This window comes from Ovis aries, chromosome 5 (assembly GCF_016772045.2).
Source record: "Ovis aries strain OAR_USU_Benz2616 breed Rambouillet chromosome 5, ARS-UI_Ramb_v3.0, whole genome shotgun sequence".
Lineage (NCBI taxonomy): Eukaryota > Metazoa > Chordata > Mammalia > Artiodactyla > Bovidae > Ovis > Ovis aries.
In genome coordinates this window covers 58,833,701-58,844,351 of record NC_056058.1, presented here as the reverse complement: position 1 = coordinate 58,844,351, position 10,651 = coordinate 58,833,701, and positions in this window count along the sequence as shown.

Sequence of the window (10,651 nt, the reverse complement as noted above, 5' to 3'; positions counted from 1 at the left end):
TGCAAAGAGGAAGTGCTGATTCTCACACTCATCATCATCACCACGGTCACCGGTGTCATCACCTTCAGCACTAAAGATGTGCTCTCCTGAGGCCATGCTTTTTTGCTGCTGCCTGTAGACATCAGAGCCAGAGCCTCCCAGGTCGCTGTTTCCAAGAAGCGTCCCTCCCAGATCCAGTCTCACCTCTGATTGGTGTTATGCCCCTTATCCCCCAGAGGCCATTCTTTGAGGGTCCCCAAGACTAGCCATCGCCAGCCTTGGCCTGGCAGAGCTGCAGTGCCAGACAGGGCCTCCCAGGGAAGCCCTCAACAGCACCACCCAAAAGCTTTTGTCTTTAATTGCCCAGCTACAGGGCCTTTCTCACTAATTCCTGTGTCCTCAGAATGGGCTACTCGTTGGCAAGAGACTCAGATGAGAAGGCACCTGACCTGAGATATCTAACTTCTTTTACAAAAACATCTTAAAAAAAAAAAAAAAAAACACACAAAAACATCTTATCCCAAGGATTCCTTTATTAAAGGCCACTCAATAGATCCTCAACCTCTTCACATTCTCTGATCCATAAAAGCCCTCAAGAAACCTAAAGGGCTATATAATCTGCAATCACCGTCCCCTCTCTGAGGCTGTTTCCATCCCTGTAGAAAACAAAAGAGTTGAGCTAAATCGACCTCTACTGAACCCTGTAGCCCAGATATTATGGGTGTTTATAGGTACCAGCCCAAACTTAACAGTTTCTTCTGCGCATGTGCCAGACAACTGAGCTTATTATCATCTCAGATTGACTTCAACACCCTGAGTATTTGGCAGTGTGATATTCATTTTATGACTGAGGAAACAAATGCTTAAAAGGGGTTGAAATGATTAGTCCAAGACCAAGCAGTTAGAGACACAGCTGAGATCTGAAGCCAGATCTGTGCACGGTGTAAACCCCAGACTCCAGTCATGACAGATACCTGGTCCCTGTCACCAGAGATTAAAATTCAATAGGTCGACAGTGGGCCCAGGAATCTGCACTTAATAGGCTCCCCTAAATGACTGTGCTGCAGGAAACTACCCATCAGTCAATAGATATTTGATGAGCACCCACTATGTGCCAGCTGGGATTATGTGAACCACGGATAAATCAGTGAACACAACAGCTGCCACCCCTGCCCACATTCTATTCAGAACGATTGCTTAGTAAATTTTTGCTGGTGAATGGGGGAGGGGACATGAGTCTTGATCATCACTGAAGTTTCCTGCCAGCCGCCCACAACTTGGTGATTCTCTGACCCAGGCCAGGGAGTCTGACACACCTGTTTCCCACCTATTTCTCCAGTCCCAGGAGGCAGGGATTCAAGCCAAGAGGAACTAAGAAGTCACCCAGGTTGTATTGTTAATTTAGAGAGCTGGCTCCGTCTCCTATTGAATTGTAGAACTTGAGAACTGTGGAGTGTATGTTACCCATAGGCTTCACTGCACATGTAGCAGAACGTGGCCGAAGCTACACACCCCTTCGGGACAGAGCCGGGACAGAAGCCGGGGCTCCAGGTTGGACGCATCGTGATCAGGTATCTTCACAGGACAGACTTCTCCTCATGGTTGCGCCTGTGGAAGAAACCACCCAGCTGTGTCAGCTGAGGGTCTCAGAACTGGGGACTAGAGCTTTCAGTGCTTGAAATTCTATCATGGGACTTCCCTGGTCATCCAGCAGTTATGACTCCATGCTTCCACTGCAGGGGGCGCAGGTTTGGGGAGGTTCCATATGCCACACAGTGGAGTCAGAATAAAAAAAGAAAGTCCAGCATAAGCAAAGCATTTCTTTATGTTGCCCTCTTCTCCCTGTAGGGCCAACTTATAAACTCAGCAGGACATTTAGGGGATACTTAGCAGATCACAGTCTCTTTTACACACTACAGATGATGAAAAGGGTTCCCAAGTCAGCGGGTGGGGGGCACCAAACAGCTGTGGAGTCACCTATGACCTCTTCCCAGTTTTGCAAGTGCAGGTTTTCACCCACTCGCCTCTGCCTTGTTAATGACTGTGCACAAAGCATGGGGATAATGAAGCGGGGTAGGAATAGAAACACCTTTTTCTTCATCTGTCCACAGAGCAAAATGATCCTAGACAGGTGGGACAGGTATAATGGTCTCTCATTATACCCATTTGATAGATGGAGAAACAAAGGTCCAGTGATATGAATTATTCTGTTTTTTTACAGAGATGTAAATTCTACCAGGTTATTTTATATGTATAATACATAATTAGATGTATAAAATACATATATGTGTGTATTATGTATATAATACAGCAACATTTAAAGAGTTACCTGAATTAAAGGGCAACATTTAAATTTAGTATCTCTAGCAAATAAGGCAAGCAGATGGTAAGAATGCCTGAGTACCTATTGTTTGTGAATATCTTTATACTCTATCACTTTGGGACCTTTTTAAGGATCAACCTGTCTGTCCTACCTGACCTAGAATTTTGTGTGGATCAAGTTAACTTACAAAGGACTTTGAACTTCACATTCATTATCCTGCTGCTGCTGCTGCTAAGTCGCTTCAGTCGTGTCCAACTCTGTGCGACCCCATAGATGGCAGCCCACCAGGCTCCCCCATCCCTGGGATTCTCCAGGCAAGAAAAGTGGAGTGGGTTGCCATTTCCTTCTCCAATGCATAAAAATGAAAAGTGAAAGTGAAGTCATTCAGTTGTGTCTGACTCTTCACGACCCCATGGACTGCAGCCTACCAGGCTCCTCCATCCATGGGATTTTCCTAAATCATCAGTGATGCTCCTTTGGAAACGTATCCTAAGGATCCGATTCAAAAACTGGGACTGCTACAGCATAATGTTTATGTAGAGAAGGGAACGATGACAGAGGATTAGATGGTTGGATGGCATCACCAACTCAATGGACATGGGCTTGGGTGAATTCCAGGAGTTGGTGATGGACAGGGAGGCCTGGCATGCTGCGGTTCATGGGGTCGCAAAGAGTAGGACACGACTGAGTGACTGACCTGAACTGAGATAGATAAATAGATAGATTCAATAAATATTTTTAGAACCTGCCAGATGCTAGGCACTGTGCTACAGGCCCACAAATGGTAACCATAATATAGTCTTTGCTCTCTTGTAACTCACAGCTCTGATCTCCACAATATGCAGGGGAGAGACCAGTCAACATGCAGTTCGCTAGGATGTAATAAGTCCTTTTTGAAAAAAGATCATTTACTTCTGAGTGCACCAGGTCTCGTCACTGAACTCGGGCTTCCTCGTTGCAGTTCGAGTAGGGGCTGCTCTCCGGTTGTGCTGCTCGGGCTTCTCACTGCAGTGGCTGGCTTCTTTTGTTGAGGAGCACAGGCTCTAGGCACGTGGGCTTCAGTAGTTGTGGCATGTAGACTCAGTAGTTGCCTTTTGTGGGCTCTAGAGCACAGGCTCAATAGCTGTGGGGCATGGGCTTAGTTGCCCCATAGCACGTGGAATCTTCCTGGAGCACGATCGAACCCATGTCCTCTGCACTGGCAGGCAGATTCCTAACCACTGGACCACCAGGAAAGCCCTGTAATAAGTGTTTTCATGGAGGAAGCTGGAGGGCTGAAAGCCGGGTGGGGCTGGGAGAAGAGCCCATGGGAGAGGTGGGATCCTGAGCCAAGACAATGAAAGTAGTAGGAGGGATCTGGAAGAGTGAATGGGTGGAGGCCACATTTTAGAGTGGGATCACTAGGCTTTGGTCATAGATAAGAAAGGATGGGCTGATTACAGGGAAGAGTCAGGACATCCAGGCTCTGGCTTCAGTGGATGATGAGTCTTAGAGAAGTGGCAGCTCATAAGGGTTCTCCTGAGTATTTTCAGATGACTATGGGACAAGAGGAGACATACAGGGGGAGCACACTGATATCAAGCAAAAAATTGGAAAGAACCTTAACATCTAGTAAGACAGAGCAGTTCAATTCCACACCTAGTTATAGACAGTAGACAAAAGCTCACACATGTGTACAGAGAACTGTGTTCAAGGGAGTTCATTGCAGTACTATTAATTATGGTTAAAAAAAATACAGGTTACAGGAAAAAATGAACTGTGTGGTGAGATCACACAATGGAATATTAGACAACTGTGAAAATCAAAAACAGCTGCATGAATCCACAAAGATGAATCACAAAAGCAATGAGTGAGATAAATAGGCACCCTAAGGATGCATGCAGTGTTATACTATGCATGTAATACCTTTAAATATGCAAAATAATACTCCATTGCATTGGCCAGTACCCATATATGAAGTAAAAGCACAAACATGGAACAGCAAAGGCACAGCTCATTTCAGGAAATTGAGAGGAGAGCGGGGACCCAGGACTGGCTTTATGGGTGAGCCACCTCACTCTTGAAGCCACACTGGCCTTGCACGTGGTTAATTACTCTGCTGCTGCCGACTTGAAATTCATGATGATTTTAAATAAGGGTTCCTGCATTTCATTTTGCACCAGACCCTGCAAGTTATGTAGCTTCTCCTGGTGGGATTAGAGTACATTGTATGTAAGAGAGCTCCAGCTGTACCTGTGATCTTGTTTTTAATCTCAAAAATATTTTTAAAGTATCAGTGTTTGATATATATGGAATTTAGAAAGATGGTAACAATAACCCTGTATGCAAAACAGCAAAAGAGACACAGATGTATAGAACAGTCTTTTTGGACTCTGTGGGAGAGGGAGAGGGTGGGATGATTTGGGAGAATGGCACTGAAACATGTATATCATATAAGAAATGAATCGCCAGTCTAGGTTCGATGCAGGATAGAGGATGCTTGGGGCTGGTGCACTGGGATGACCCAGAGAGATGGTAATGGGGAGGGAGGTGGAAGGGGGGTTCAGGATTGGGAACACATATACACCTGTGGTGGAATCATGTTGATGTATGGCAAAACCAATACAGTATTGTAAAGTAAAATAAAGTTTAAAAATAAATTAATTAAAATTAAAAACAAACAAAAGTATCAGTGTTTGTTAAATCTGTGTAGTGCATTGTTCCTCGTGCTTTTCTGTATGTTTGAAATATTTTATAATTCAAAAACAATGAAGATACTCTGCAGAAGGTAGAAAGCTATATGGAAAATGTACAGGAAAATATATATAACATTAAGTGAAATAGGGTTATAAAAATGTTTATAAAGTGATTGTAGTTGTATGCATAAATGTACATGTAAAGTGTATATGTTAGAGTGACATAAGAAGTGTGAACAAACAAAACATGATGAGGATGGTAGAAATCATTTCTTTTCATATTTTCATTTGTGTTTTGTTTCAATTTTGTTTTTATAATAAATAAAATGTAACTTGCCATCTATGTTATTTAAGTAGCCCATTTGCATTGTAGCAGGGACATTTCAGAGACTTAAGATCTCAACATAAAGGAGTAGCTATGATGGAACTGGTAGGAACCCTCCCTAAAATGAGCTTTGAACTGGATGTCAGTTTGGAGTCCCACTTGGGCACCGAACTCACGTTTGGACAAACCTCTTCTCCATGCTGAGACTCAGATTCCCCGTCTGCACAACAATGCGCTTGGACTGGGTGGGCCATCCCAAACGTGCCTTGGATGGGTGTCTCCCCACGGAGACCAGAGCCCTGACTATGAGATGCTCTGATTCCCTCTCCCCTTTGCAGGGAAATCATCCGGGCCATGTGTAGTTTGGCAGCAGACACGGTTGGAGTCAAGATCCTGAGCAGAGAATCCAGGTCAGTAGGCCACCCTAGGAGCGTTTTATATGGGGTGGAAGCTCTTTGGCTCCTGGAGCAGCCAGACCTTCAGAGTCCCAGGGAAAGGGGCATGGCCTCACAGGCAGGGCAAGGTATAGAGGACACAGTGTGGCATCGTGGGTGCAGTGGAGCATCCTGGGTACAGCATGGCGGGCGCAGCCCTGTGCTCTTCAGCTTCCCTGAAGAATACTGCCAGACAACTCCAAAGATGAAAGATCGGTTGAAAGGGAATAGTCCACCTTCTGTCAGAGTTATTATTTTTCATTGTAATTTTTTTTTTAACTTTTTGGCCTCGCCCTCTGACATGTAAGGATCTCAGTGCCCCAACCAGGGATCGAACCCACACCCTCTGCATTGAAAGTGCAGAGTCTTAACCACAGACCACCAGGCAAGTCCTCCACTACAAATTATTTTAAATTACATGTGATACAATTATTTTTATCCTTGTATAAAAAACGCAAACAAGAGACTTCCCTGGTGATCCAATAGCTAAGACTCCATGCTCCCAGTGCGGGGGGCCCAATTTCAATCCCTGGTCAGGGAACTAGATCCCATATGCTCCAGCTAAGAGTTCACATGCTGCAACTAAAGATCCAGGACAGCCAAATAAACAAGTTAAATGAATATTTTTTAAAAACAAAAATAATGTAAACAATACAAAGAAAGGACAAGCTTCTACAATCACCTTCACCCAATATCACTCCTTCCCCATAGGTGCCCACTGTTACTGTTTCATGAATTGCCTTACAGAAAAGGGGAAAAAAAGATATTTTTTTCTTTGCTTTTTATACCTATAAAACCTAGAAACCTTCAAAGTTTCAATTGAGACTTTTAAACAAAAATGGAATCCTACTATAATCACTGTTTGGTAATTTCTTTCTTAATATGTCTTAGAGGTCTTTCCATATCAGTACATGCTGCTGCTGCTGCTGCTAAGTCGCTTCAGTCATGTCCGACTCTGTGTGACCCCACAGGCGGCAGCCCACCAGGCTCCCCCATCCCTGGGGTTCTCCAGGCAAGAATACTGGAGTGGGTTGCCATTTCCTTCTCCAATGCGTGAAAGTGAAAAGTGAAAGTGAAGTCACTCAGTCGTGTCCAACTCTTAGCAACCCCATGGACTGCAGCCCACCAGGCTCCTCTGTCCATGGGATTTTCCAGGCAAGAGCACTGGATTGGGGTGCCATTGCCTTCTCCAATCAGTACATGCAGATCTACATATTTCTTCAAACTGTTGTTCAGTCACTAAGTCATGTCCAGTTCTTTGCAATCCCATGAAGTGCAGCGCTTCATGCCAGACTTCCTGTCCTTCTCATGTCCATTGAGTTGGTGATGCCATCCAACCATCTCATCCTCTGTTGCCCTCCTCCTCCTCCTGCCCTCAATCTGTCCCAGCAGCAGGGTCTTTTCCAATGAGTCGGCCCTTTGCATCAGGTGGCCAAAATATTGGAGCTTCAGCTTCAGCATCAGTCCTTCCAATGAATATTCAGAGTTGATTTCCTTTAGGATTGACTGGTTTGATCTCCCTGCTGTCCTCTTAAGAATCTTCTCCAGCACTACAATTCGAAAACATTGATTCTTCAACAATCAGCCTTCTTTATGGTCCAAATTTCACATCCATACACGACTACTGGAAACACCATAAGTTTGACTATATGGATCTTTGTCAGAAAAGTGATGTCTCTGCTTTTTAATACGCTATCTAGGTCTGTCATAGCTTTTCTTCCAAGGAGCAAGTGTCTTTTAATTCTTTCAAATTGCTGCATGGCTCTCCCCAGGGTGAATGTGCCATGGACTTGATTTGTAACTGCTGGCGCATCGTGTTTCTAGACTTACATTCTTCAGGTGGTTATATGGTCCTAGTTATATCACTAAAGACTATACAAAGCTGGGGATAGAAAATAATGACAATGGATGCACTCTTTTATTCATTCAATCAACAAAAGCCTGTGGAATGCTTCTTTTGAGTATAGACTTCATCTTTTAATACACAATCAAGCCAGACCTGCATGTATGAGTTTAGTGAGTAATATCAGTCATGTTACTACATTGTTTGAAACTCATTCATCATTCCTTCATGACCCATCTACTTTGTGCCAGGCATTCTGCTAAGCTCTGTGGGACTATAGAGCATTAGTTGTGGCTGCTTTGGTTGCAATTAATAAAAAACCCTACTTAACCTGGCCTTAACAGATAATATATCGGCTTCCATTAATTAACACATTTAAAGGAGGAATATCACCAGGAAGATGTGGATGCTCATTTCTCAGCTCTGTTTTCCTCTGAAAGCTTCACTCTGGGACAGGTTCTGTCCTGGTGATGGCAAGGTGGTATGCTCCAGGCCTAAACCCAATCCTCTTAGCAAGCCCAGCAAAGGAGCTGTGCCAGTTGCCTAGCAAAAGACTGGGATTCACTCTGATTATATCAATTTGGCTCAAATGCCTGTCACTAGGCCAATCCCTGCTCCAACTGGTCAGTACCGGGTTACATGCCCACCTCTGAGTCTAGAGTCAAGCTGTTTCATTCAATACCCCTGCTTTCCCCAAACCAAGGTTCTTAAAAAGAGATCATTAATTTGAATGTGAAATAATTATATCTCTTTCTATTAACTTCTAAGTGAAATTTAGCATTTCCTTCTATTATAAATGTAGCAAATATTTCACAGCAGTATTAAAAGTTCCTATAACTTTGGCACCAATAGAAATCACAGATATTTCATATCTCATCACAAAATGTCATTTACATTCATCACTATTTTGAAACTTAGGGTAACTATCAGACCAATTAGATCTTGTTGTTCATGTGTTAATGAAGAAATATATATATATTACTATATCAAAATTTCTTATCTTGTGATAACTGTTTCAATATAATTGAGTTTAAAAAAATTGTTTGTAGCTGATATTAAGCATTTAAAAACATCAACATGAGGAGGGGTCCATAGCCCACGAAAAAGGTCTAGATATAATATAGGAGAGATATATAATATTAGATATAATATGATTTCCTCTCCAAAAGGACATCAGGTGCCTTTGCCAGAGGTGCCTCTGCCCCACAGGGAACACTAATCTACACAGCTCAGGAGCAGCTGATCCTCACGACTCTGCTGACTTTATTGTCCCCGAGAAGCGCTGAAGAAGTTCTCCATACAAAGAGCCAAGATTTCCTCTGTCAAAGGAGGTGCAGAAATAGAAGGAATAAAATGAAACCTGGATCTTCTTTGTGAAGAGGAGGAGGAGACTTAAGCAAGATGCTTAAGGAGAAGTTCATGAGATCACTTTGCTCTGCAGATGCTGACTTGTCCCAGCATAGAGCCCAGCAATAGGCCTGCCTCCCTCTTCCTGGGAGTTCACCTTAGAAATCAGTAGAAGGAAGAGAACAAGCTAGCCAGGCAAAAATATTCACTAAGGTAGGCTGGGGCTAGGGAGGCTGGGTCTGGAGCCTGGAGTCAGGCAGGCCTGTGTTTGAACCCTTGCTCAAAAGGGTGACCAAGAGTGCCTCCCACACACATGAACACTGCTCCTCTGACATCGGGGGTGGCATCTAGCTCTTCCTCTGGATTTCAGACTAGCTTTCTGACTTGATTTAACCAAGAGAACTCAGCAGAAAGGATGCTATCCCAGTACCTGCCCTAGGAGTCAGGACAATGGGAGCTTCTACTTTCACTCTCTGGGAAGCCAGTCACTGCATAAAGAAACCCTGCTAACATGCCAAATAGACCACGTAGAGAGACAGAGGCCCTGAAGGATGAGGGGCCACAGAAACAGAAACCAGCCGACTTGTAGCCATTTTAGCCTCAGCTACTGCAACACCAGTTCAGTTCAGTTCAGTTGCTCAGTCATGTCCGACTCTTTGCGACCCCATGAGTTGCAGCATGCCAGGCCTCCCTGTCCATCACCAACTCCCAGAATGCAACACCAGACATCTGAATAAACCCATCTTGGAGCCCCCAGCCCTAGTGAAGCTGCCTGAGTTAGTACTGTGTACAGTAGAGATGACTCAACTCCCTCAAGCTCTGACCACATTGCAGAACCATGAACACATAAATAGTTGTCATCCCTTAAGCTACCACATTTTCATTTTCTAAGTGAGTGAGTCTTGGTTTTGTAAGTTCATTTGTATCTTTCTTTTTAGATTCCACACATAAGGGATGTCATATGATATTTCTCCTTCTCTGACTTCTTTCACTCAGTATGATACTCTCTAGGTACATCCATGTTGATGCAGTGGCATTATTTCATTTTTGGTTTTGTTTTGTAATGGCTGAGTACTTACTATTCCACTGTATGTACGGGCATAACCTTTAAAAGAATAACATAGCCCGAGGACACGACATAAACTGATTAGAGCCAAATAGGTCCAAGATGGTGGACAGTCAACTTCCACTAGACTGTGAGTCTCAGTATACACTCATGTTAACATATCAGCAAGCTGATTGACAAACCCACAGGTGCCACGACAGTTCCAAGGCCAACCATAAAGGTCAAAAAGTGAAAGGTGGCCCAGTCCCTGGAAATCCCTGTCCCTTCCCCCAAACAACTGGAGTATTCCTTCTATTCATTAGCCTATGAAATTACCCACCTCTATAAACACGGACAACTCCATACCCTGGGGCCACTCTCACCTCCTGAGATGGCCCACACTCTGTCCTTGGGGTGTGTTTCTCTCTAAATAAACCCACTTCTTACCTACGACTGAATTCTTTCTGTGATGAGTCATCAAGAACCTGAGCTTCACCAAGTCCTGAGACCAGGTGTGTGATCTCAGTCCTGGCCCATAGGTTCAAGTCCCATTCTGGGTTTTTGCTGGGTTTGAGTCCCAGCCTGATTAACACAGTTTTAATAATATGTTATAATTTCCTGCAGGGGCTGAGTTTCTCTCAGTTATTGGAATGACTCTACTGGATAGAATAGCATAGAAC